The following is a 12,455-nucleotide window of genomic DNA, read 5'->3' on the forward strand; positions in this document are numbered from 1 at the left end:
GTTCTTAACCGAAGTACCATATCAGATTCGCAGAAATGGTACATGTGACATTAATTGAAGTGTATTGAAAAGTCGAGTTTAAATCTTTGGTTCCGGTTTTGAAATTATTTCCGTTTAAACAATTATGACCGAAAGTTTGGTAAAAATGACTAAAAATTAGCGAAATATTTTATCCATCAACGCAAAGTTACACGAAGAGTTCAAATATCGACTTCCGGTTCTACTTTCGATCCACATGGGTGAAAACCTAGGACTTAGAAAGTTCAATTATTTGTAATTAATTTGTGAAATTAGAATAATAATTCTTATGATTTATGCGTTTTATTCACTTTGTAAAGATTTTTTTTGTCAGCATTGTAATATAATACAGCGCGGTAGACTAAGTACTATATAGTAGCACCGATTAACTTTTATTTCTTTAGTTTGCCAACCTCAATGCTAAAAATCCAAAGAAGAGAAAACATCATTATAGGGTGCACCCTATCTGGCAAAAAAAAATAAAAATTTGCAATTTTTAACGTTTATAAAAAGGATTTGAACTTGAAGGGGTGGTATTTGGGAAGTGCCGCGCCGTAGCGCCAGTCCCCTTGCCACTAATCGACAGCAGGTTTAATTTTCGAGTGGTACTAGAATGGTCACCACGTTGAGTTTGTGTTGCAATATACGAGGACGTATTTAAAAATTTTAAAATCATACAAGACGATCAACAATTTAACATAAATATATTAAATATTTATTTATATAGAAACTTTTAATTCCTGGATTTTTCGGTAAAACTCTTTTCGGCTATTTGCCATTTTTAATAAGCACTTTAATTAATAATTATTATATATTGCTAACTTTGTTATTTGACTATTGACACATTATGGCAGAGAGTCAAATCAAGAATTGAATCTAGCATCTCAAAAATCCAACAAGTAAAAAATTTAAGTACCAGTTATAGGAATATCCCTGTTTATGGAATATAAATTAGAGGTCCCGAAACGTTTCCATTTACTTTCTTAGGGGGTAGGCGCAAAATCTTGGTCCAATGCTATTTAAATTCATTTTTTTTTTTCATTTTTTCGAATCCTGAAAAAACCAATAAATATTTTTGAAAAATTTAAACGCAGAATGAAAGACTACATTATTACCGAGTTCCGAAAGTGTCTTAAAATATACAAAAAGTTTAGTTTGAATTAAATACTTGAAATTAAAAATCACAATAAATTTTCTCTTTTTTTCACGCCTGTATATTATAGTATAAGAGCTGTGAGACATTTTTGAGTAGGTATTTTAGGCAACCTGAAAATTTTTCAGGTGACTTTTCCATGATAGCTTAATACAAAAATGCCGGTCTGGCTGGAGCGTAGCGGTTATTTTCCCCAAAAATCCCCCCCAAAGTTAAAAAAGGGTAAAAATTGTTATTACAAAAAATATCATTGACGTGACTTTAAAGTAAATTTAAATATTCAAATATAAAGAAAATAAACAAGCCAGGCGATTTGAGGGCGATTTTAACTCTGCAAGATACTTGCATGGGCGTCCCAGGATTATTTTCAGGGGATGCATCTGAACTTCAGAAGATTTCATCTGAATCTGTACATACTATTAACGAGTATAAAATATACAACTATACATGCATAGCTATGTACATTCCTTCCGGACAGGGACGTGCAATTGTTATTTTGACAGGGTATTTTTTAATATTAAAAATAAATATTCTAAAAAAGACAGGTTTTTTTTGGTGAAATTTTCCAACTGCCATGTGATCAAACAATTTACGCGTGCATATAAATGAAAAGCGCTATAGGTAAGCACCAGTATGAGAAAGAGCGTATACCGATAGCTCTTTGCGTCCTCTGTTGTAACTGAGCGAGTCCGTTCGCTCAAGAAAAATCACGTGACGACCTGGCGATACCCATGTTGTTGTAAGTAATTTTTTTTATTAAAGGAAAGTAATACGGACTATATAATAGATTTTGCAAATATGATAGAAAAAGACAAATTTATTATTATAAATATATAGGTAGAAAAGTATAAAACTATAAACTAACTTAATTCTGTGTCCGAATCTTGTACTTCTTCAAACTCCTCATCTGAGCTTAAATATTCGTTCTCTTTTTCTTCGTCAGACTCCACTCGAGACTCAGATTCCTCTTCTACCTGATCTGTAAATAGTTGTAATATGTATTTAGAGTTAATTAAAAATTAATTAGTGATTAATTAATTGAGTTGCTACGTATTCTTACTTATATAACCAATACTTATCACATCAGGTTTTTTATTTCTTAATATAAGACCAAAGTAGCTCATTTTTTTCCTTCATAGTGTTGAGTATTTCTTTTTCCTTTTTCATCTTTCTTAATGTTTCCGTGTTTGCTATGTGTTGTGTCCATGATATTTTTTACATTATTCGATAACACCACATCTCACCAATGGCAAGTCTTTCTTCAGATGCGCCCGTGATTGTGCAGGCTTCGACTGATGAGTCTGACGAAGAAGAAGAGAATGAATATTTAAGCTCAGATGAGGAGTTTGAAGAAGAAATACAAGATTCGGACACCGAATTTATTTAGCTTATAGTTTTATACTTTTCTACCTATATATTTATAATAATAAATTTGTCTTTTTCTATCATATTTGCAAAATCTATTGTATAGTACGTATTATTTTCCTTTAATTAACAAAAAGTTACTTAAAAAACTATAGTATATAATAGTTACTCTAACGTTTCGAGGCACAACAACATGGGTATCGCCAGGTCACGTGATTTTTCTCGAGCGAACAGACTCGCTCCGTTAGAACAGAGGACGCAAACAGCTATCAGTATACGCCCTTTCTCACACTTCTGCTTACCTATAGCGCTTTTCATTGATATGCACGCGTAATTTGTTTGATGACATGGCAGTTGGAAAATTTCACCAAAAAAACCTGTCTTTAGAATATTTATTTTTAATATTAAAAAATACCCTGTCACAATAACAATTGCACTTGCCTGTCCGTAAGGAATATACATAGCTATGTATGTATAGTTGTATATTTTATACTCGTTAATAGTATGTACAGATTCAAATGAAATCTTCTGAAGTTCAGATGCATCCCTTGAAAATAATCCTGGGACGCCCATGCAAGTATCTTGCAGAGTTAAAATCGCCCTCAAATCGCCTGGCTTGTTTATTTTCTTTATATTTGAATATTTAAATTTATTTTAAAGTCACGTCAATGATATTTTTTGTAATAACAATTTTTGCCCTTTTTTTAACTTTGGGGGGATTTTTGGGGAAAATAACCGCTACCCTCCAGCCAGACCGGCATTTTTGTATTAGGCTATCATGGAAGAGTCACCTGAAAAATTTTCAGGTTGCCTAAAATACCTACTCAAAAATGTCTCACAGCTCTTGGACCATTATAATTATAAACATTATAAAAGTTTTCAGGGACTTACGGCCCTCGGTAATAATGTAATCTTTCGTTATGAGTTTAAATTTTTCAAAATACTTATTAGTTTTCTCAGAATTCGAAAAAAAAATGCATTTAAAAGCATTGGACCAAGATTTTGCGCCTACCCCCTTAATAAATTTATCCGTTTGTTGAAATATCTTTTAATAAAATAATACCGCTGTTTATAATACTTTTTAACTAAACGAATAAATTTTTACCTACAATATCCTAAAAATCTAAATTATATCGGGTATTATGCTTTATTGCAAATGCCTCAAAGGCCTGTATAGCTGTTTTATATTATTAGGGTTTCTCAGGTAATAAATACTTTATAACAACTGTTATGAATACAAACTCGCCGACAAATTTACTGGTGTAAAATTATTTTACTTTTCTACAAATTTCTATACAGTGCCCACCTACTTATACTTCGTCTAATCTACTTACCGTTGCACGTGATCCGCGTCATAGCCCGTGACGTCACATGATACCAACACGAAATATTTTGGCGGTAGGTGTGTTCTTTTTTAGAATCATTTTTCCGAGTACACGGGAATTACAGCCACTAGATATATTTTATTATATACGCGTAGAAATAATATTTGAAGATTTCTATTAATGTTAACTTAAAGAAATACACAATAATATGTTTCATGTCATTTGTATACCTAAATGGACTATAAAGCGTTTTTATGAAGCACATTTGTTCGGAACACACTATAACTGTAATCGAACGAATGTGACAGTTTAGCATAAATTGGTAACATTTATTTGACAGTTGCGGTGATGATACTTCATATTTTTTTATTCTTTATTATAAGTATATTTGTTTTATTATATTTACTGTTTATATTATTTACTTTAACTTAAGATTATAACTTAATTCTTGTTTTCTATTTCTAAAGTTTTTATTTCCATTGAATATGAATTTGTTTTGTTGTATAATCCACTTCCGCAAAAATTATGTGACACTTGATTTAAAATGACTTTAAGAATTATGGCGCGATCCCTCTTCAGGTGACAGCCATAACTTTGATTTTTTTAAATGATACAGTACATTATGTGACACCTCATTTAGAAGCCTTTAAAACACTGATTACAATAATGTATAATACTTTAATCCTTTTTGAGAGCGTAGGCAGAAAATTTCGGTTGAATTCTTTTTAAATGCAATCATATTTTCGAATCCTGAGAAAACTAACAAGTACTTTTGAAAAGTTTAAACACAGAATGAAATATTACATTATTACCGAGGGACAAAAGTCCCTTAGAATAAACAAAAAGTTTCTTTAGACTGATATATTTAAAATTAAATATCACACTCAATTTTCTCTTTTTTTTTCGCCCCTGTAACTTTTTATTAAAATAAACATTATAGAATTCCTCAGAGACTTTTGGATCCTCGGTAATACTGTAGTCTTGTATTCTGCGTTTAAATTTTTCAAAAACACTTATTAGTTTTCTCAGGATTCGAAAAAAATGAATGCATTTAAAAATAATTCAAACGAAATTTTGCGCCTACGCTCTCAAAAAGGATTAAAATATTATATATTTTTGTAATCAGTATTTCAAAGGCTTTTAAATGAGGTGTCCACATTATGTACTTTCCTATTTAAAAAAAAATCAAAGATGTGGCTGTCACCTGAAGAGAAAACAAACTTTGGAAAACTGTATGTTCTACACTATTCACGTACTTTTCAATAATATTTTACTTGATGTTATTAATTAGGAATGTGCAGGGCATTGCTATATATTTCATTTGGAGCAATTTCCGAAGTGGAAGTTTAATTTTACCTCCAAATTCAAATCTTTCCAATTCAATTTCTAATAATATTGTGGCTTATTCTCAGTTAAAACAAGTAATTGGACTTCGTAAGTCCTAGGTTTTCACCCAAACTAATCGAAAGTAGAACTGAAAGTCGATATTTGAACGCTTCGTGTAACTTTGCGTCGATCGATATACGATTTTACTAATTTTGAGTCATTTTGACTAAACTTTGCGTCATCATTATTTAAACAGAAATGATTTCATGTCAAAACAGGAACTAAAGATTAAAATTCACCTTTTCAATACGCTTCGATTGTTGTGTTACATATACTATTTCTGCGACTATAGCGGCAATTATGGTTAGAACTTTTTAAGCGGAAATGATATAAAAACCAAAACCAAAATTTTTTCTCATTTTGCTAAGGCACGTCGAATGATATATCGCTTATACTATTTCGGTGACTTTAGAACAGTTCATACGGTTGCAACTCTAAAACCGGAAGTCCGATGTCAAACGTCTCATCTTTAATACCATCCTTGGGTACCTTCATTCGGCACTTCATTTGTCATTCTATCTGTATTTAATAATGGAGGAGTTGTATTCGCGGACGGAAAGACAGATGAACAGACAGTGATGGAACCGAAAGTATATATTTATTCTCTTCTTGCAAAGTAACGTCGAATAATATATCACGTGTACTATTCCGGTGACTTTAAAACAGTACTTCTGGTCGCATTTCTAAAAGCGGAAGTCCTAGGTAAAATTTCGCACATTTATTACCATCCTTGGATTATAAGCTTTCATTCGACACCTCAATTGTTATTCTATCTGGTATAGTGACGGATGAGTTATATTCGCAGTCGGACGGAAAGACGGATAGACAGCCTAGGTCAAATTTCTCACCTTTAGTACCATCCTTGTATTATAAACTTTCATGTGACATCTCATTTGTCATTCTACCTGCTATAATGGCGGAGGAGTTATATTTACTGTCGGACGGACCGACGGACAGAGCCTCGGTCAAATATCTCACCTTTAGTACCATCCTAGGATTATAAGCTTTCATTTGAGACCTCATTTGTAATTCTACCTGGTATAATGACGGAGGAGTTATATTCGCGGTCGGACGGACCGACGGACAGACAGCCTACGTCAAATACCTCACCTTTAGTACCATCCTTGGATTATAAGCTTTCATTTGATACCTCATTTGTAATTCTACCTGGTATAATAACGGAGGAGTTATATTCGCGGTCGGACGGAGCGACGGACAGACAGGATACGTCAAATATCTCACCTTTAGTACCATCCTTGGATTATAAGCTTTCATTTGACACCTCATTTGTCATTCTAGCTGGTATATTGACGGAGTAGTTGTGATTACAGACGGACAGACAGACAGACGGACGTGGGTAATTCAAAGTTTTCACATTTTTTCAAAATTGGGTGAAAACAAAAGTAAATTTAAATAAACAGTACGACCATATAAATGTTACAACCACCATGTATTTTGTTATATTGTTTTTGTCAGTTCAAAAAATATCCGTACTTAGATGTATTATTTTAACAATAATTATAATTATTTATATTATTTATATGTTCTCATTAAATGCCAACAAAACTGTTTTTTGAAACAAAACAAACAAATATTATTTTGCTTTCCTTATATCAACATGAATACGTTGAATAATGCTGAAAAAGCAACTGCTGTATCAAAATAGCGAGTCGGCCACCTCTACTCAATACCACGCCACGGGCCACGGCCATTCCACCTCAGTGGGCGCTTTGCCTTATGCGATTGTCGCATGCGTTTGACGCAAGCAGCAGTCGCAAGCGATGTTCTGTGCACTCCTCAAATATAAACTTGATACGAGAGGTCTGGCTTGTGCGTCCGACGCGAGGAATCGCATGCGCCTGCTGCATCGACTGGTTATGATAGCAGTGCTTTGCAGTGACTGCATGCGTCCATTTCATAAAACAACAAAAAATTTGACATAGAATTTAAAAGTTTGTTGTTTATTGTTTATCAACTTATGATAACGAGGTTCGAGGTTTAAGAAGCTTTGTTAATTAATATTTTAATAATATGTAATTTACAGATATAAATAAGCAATGCTGTTGTTTTCATAATTGCACAGAGAATAAACATTTTATACTAACCTATGTGACACCAAGTTTTTCTTCTGGTGTTATCACTCTCTTTACCATTCTTGTAGGAGATTTTGTTGTCTTCCTTAATAGCACATAACAAGAAATGGAACTGGTTCTTCGTCACGCGAAAGAAACTATGAAACTTGGTCTCATTATCAACCATATATTTACTTATTAAATTGGTTTGGTATCCTTCCTCAACCCTATTCAGATACATTTAATCAGTTTTACTCTTTTTTGGTTTACCATCATTTTTAAAATGTTCTCCTCCAATTCTTGCTCTTTTAATATGTGAAGATAAACCTGTCTCTGTAGATGCTCCATTATTATTATCACTAAATTAATTACTACTTACTACTATTACTACTACCTACTAATTATAAATTACTAAATATTACTATTATTATGAATGACTAATGAATATTATTAATTACTAAGCATTAGGTACTATTATTATAAATACTATATATTCCTATTATTATTAATTACTAAGTATTACTATAATTATAAATTACTAAATATCAATATTATTATAAATTACTATGAAGCAATGTTACTGTTATCGGTGCTATTAGATAATATATAACATAACCCATTATTTTTAAAATTCCCGCTTTTCATCAGGTGTTATATCTGATGCGTCTAAACGCACAAGAGAGACCACCCCAACCACTGCGTTAATTGCTTGCGGCTGCTGCTTGCGTCGAACGCATGCGACAATCGCATAAGAGAGACTGCGCCTTAAGTCCAAATATTTATTCAAATCTTGCATTGTTTGATAATTCTGATGTTGATATTAATCAAAATAATGAAAATTTAACGTGCAATGACTTAAACGGCGATTCTAAAACACCTAAGGCCATATCGTAAAAGAAAAAACAGAACAACATTGAACCAGAATACGAAACAGAAATAGAAGAAACAAATAAAACTAGAAACAAAAATAAGAAGGCAGCAAAACGTCAAAAGCCGAATGAGAGCCAGGAAGATGAAGATTCAGTGGCTGAAATGAAAAAGCAACTAAAACAAAAGAACGAAGAAATTAAAAAACTCAGAAACAAGATCGATCAATTAAATGAAAAAATCAATGGACTACAAAATACAATAATAAACTCTTAGGAAAAAGTACTCGAAACTATAGATAAATGATTCGAAGAACTGAAAAACGAAAACAAGACAACCGAAATACAAATAAATGAAAAAAAAAATCGATGGTAGCAATCCCAAAGAAAAAAATGGGAGATACTAATAATAACATCGCAAATACAGAAAACCTCCCATAACACCCACAACAAAAAGGAATGAAGATTTCCCTTCCCTGCCAAAAAAGGTCGGAAAAGAAAACAGTGTGCCATCAACATCCAAGGCACAAAATAGACTATTTCCTTCCCTACCGAATAAAGGCAGGGAACAGACAATGGAAACTAGCGAAATTGATATATATCCTAATCACCGAACAAAACAATGAAGAAAGCACTATAAACAGGACATGTTCAGGAACGCATTCGAATGCGTTCCTGAACATCTAAGAACCGTCCATAATAATAATAGGAGACCTAAACGCCCGATCCCCTTACTGGAATGATAGAGCTACAAACAGAAACTGTAGAATACTGAATAATTATCTAGTGAACAACGAAGACACCATGGTAATTGGGCCCATCGAACCAACATACTTTCCTGGAAATGCTCTACCAACCCATTTAGATATAGTAGTGGCCAAAAGCCTAGGACTACAAACAAACATCCGAACCTTAAACGAAGGATCAGCAGACCACAACCCCACACTCATAGAAATAGGTACATGGTGTCTCATATGTCGTTAGAACTAATTTATGTTCTAAGTATTTGACAACTACCATAGCCAACTTCATGTAACTAGACACAGAAGACAACCTCAATTCATAACATGTAACATGTGACTTTAAGTAAAACTTTAAAATAATAAAAAGTATATTATTTCCATAATATCAAACGTAAGACATGGTGTCAGGTTATTAAAAATTCAGATAGATAAAAATCTTAATATGGAGGGAAACTTCAAGCCGCCGAAAAACCTGGTATACGACCGGAACATCCACGTGAATTTGGATAATTGTTTAAGAAGCTTGGACATTTATTTGAAGGCGACCGGTTTGAGCGAAAAAGATGATGAAATCAAAGTGGCAATATTACTCAATCTTGCTGGTGAAGAAGCCCAGAAAAAGTTCGAGACATTTAAGTTGTCAAATGAAGACCAAAAATATTTACTAAAGTTGTTGGAGCCTTTCAAAATCATTGTAAGCTAATGAGGAACGAGACTTATGATAGATACAAGTTTTTCACGAGAGTGCAGCAAGAACGTGAGAGCTTTGACCATTACATCACCGATATAAAAACCGTTGCGTCTCCTTGTAACTTTGGGGACCTGGAGGATTCCTTAATAAGAGATAAGATTGTAAGTGGCATAAGAGACTTGTCCTTACAAGAAAGATTCCTTCGTGAAACTAATCTAACTTTAAAAAAGGCAGAAGAATATTGCAGAGCCGCTGAAATAAGTTCAATTCAAGTAAAAGAAATAAGAAATGACGGAAGTGGATTTTGTAAGATATAGTAACAAGAAATCAATGAGACAAAAAGCATTTGGTTAGCATTGGTTTAAATATTAGTCCACAAGTATTTCAACGTATAAATGAAAAGATTTTTGGAGATTTAAATATTGGGATATATTCTGATGATCTTATTATTCCAGCATCTGATGAGGAAACACATGATTTTTGTCAAAAGTGTTGCAAAGAGCAAAAAAATCCGACTAATAAAAAAGAGTTATTAAGAATAATTGGTGATTACGGTTCGAAGACCATGAACTTGACTGAAGTCAACGCGATAAATAACTTCGATAAGATGCTGGTTAAATGATTAAAACGTGTGAAGAGATATCGACTTTATTATCTAAGACACTAAAACTAAACAGCAAAAATATAGGATAAGTCCTTAAAATTGAACTGTCGAAAGTTTGACAAACACAACGCGACACTTTGAATAAATATGCACGATAAGATGGGATTGTTTCGCCCAATGTCTTTGCCGTGGTATTTGAAGACGCGTATGCCCTTACGAACCTTTTCTTGTGCGAATGTGCCTTGCCGACTGCCGGTATGCGACTCTCCTCTCGTAAGATGATATGTGAATATATTGGTATAAAACTACCACGTTGCCACGTCATAAAAAAGGCAAAATAAAGGAATTAAGAGGGCATAAACATGGCCCCCGCCTTGGCAAACACTGCCAACAAATACCGCTAAACAACTGTTTAAATGACTTAACTAACTTAGTCCGAAATAGGCAACGGACACACTTTGGCGAAGGAACGAGTAATAATACCATTGTCTGTCTTTATCTTAAAAACTCTTGCTACACCATCGCTGCCGCGAATCAGTTCAATCACGCGACCTAATTTCCACCTTAATGGAGGCAAATTGTCCTCCTTAATAAGCACTAACGCGTTTTCCGTCACTTCACCATGAGTAGTAGTCCACTTGGTACGCTTCTGTAGTTCGGAGATGTATTCCTTGTTCCAGCGTTCCCATATGTGCTGGGAAAGCTGCTGGATATGTTGAAACTTCGAGAGACGATTAACTGGAATATGACGAAGATCTGGATCTGGATTAGTAGTAAGTGGTCTTCCGATGAGAAAATGTGCAGGAGTCAAGGGGGAGAGATCATTAGGATCACAGGATAAAAGATGAATAGGTCGGGAATTTATTATGGCCTCAATTTGCACAAGCAACGAATAAAATTCCTCGAACGTTAGATGGGCATTTCCCAAGACTCTATGTAAATGATGCTTAACTGTTCTTACCCCGCTTTCCCACAAGCCGCCAAAATGAGGAGAATACGGAGGTATGAAAGACCACGAAATATTATCCTTTAGCAAGGATTCTCTTATTGCTGGAGTGTGCTGCTCTAAAAACTCTTTCAAAGCTCTCAATTCCGAACTAGCTGCTATGAAATTGGTCCCATTATCGGAAACCATCTTTTGAGGCTTGCCTCTGCGCGCAATAAATCTTTTAAAAGCCAACAGAAATGATTCCTTAGATAATTCTGTAACTAATTCTAAATGTATGGCCTTCGTACAGAAACAAATGAACAAACACATATAACTCTTTATTAATCGGCAACCTCGACCCTTTCTATCGCGAATTAAGAAAGGTCCCGCATAATCCACACCGGTCACGATGAACGGTGGTCCATCTGCGATGCGCGACGCAGGTAGATTTCCCATTATTGGCTAAATGGGCTTAGATTTCAAACGAAAACATTTCACACATTTATGCACGGTACGTCGTGCTAAATTTCTACCCGATATGGGCCAAAAGGTTCCTCTTACTGTAGAGAGCAAAAGTTGAGGACCCGCATGCATTAAGTCCTTATGAAAATGATTTAAATATCAAAACCGTAACTACATGATCTGCCCCTAAAATGATTGGGTGCCTTTTATCATAGGTACGCAAATTTCGAATGTTTTAAACGACCGCCTACTCTCAGAATGCCCCGACCATCAAGAAATGGAGACAAGTTTATGAGCTTACTGTTTTTCTCCAGAGGCCTTTTCTGGCTCAAAAGACCAATTTCGCTAGAGAACGTTTGTGCCTGGCATATTTTTAAAATTCGAATAAAAACGGAATTTATTTCTTCTGCCGAAAGGGGATCGGAAGTCTTTTCTTTGCTTTTACAAAAGTGAATAAATCTGAACACATACGCGGCGGTTCGCTTCAATCGCAAAATATTGGAAAAGCGCTCAAACGAAAATACTTCACGATTGTGTGTTGCGTCCAGCTTGTTGACAAAAACCTTTATGTTTTTTCGCTCTTCGCTTATTTCAGTAGGCGCAACTTGTAAATTTGGCCATTTATCAGATTCTTGCATGAGCCACTCGGGTCCATGCCACCATAAGTTGCATTCCATTATTTTTTCTGGCTCCACGCCTCTGGACACTAAATCTGCAGGATTATCTCTACCAGGAACATGCCGCCATTGCGCAAATGACGTGGATTCTTGTATTTCGGCTACGCGATTGCTCACAAATGTCTTCAATAAATTAGCCGGGGTTTTCAACCAGCTAATCACTAT

Source organism: Diabrotica virgifera, chromosome 6 (genome assembly GCF_917563875.1).
Source record: "Diabrotica virgifera virgifera chromosome 6, PGI_DIABVI_V3a".
NCBI classification, from domain to species: Eukaryota; Metazoa; Arthropoda; class Insecta; order Coleoptera; family Chrysomelidae; genus Diabrotica; species Diabrotica virgifera.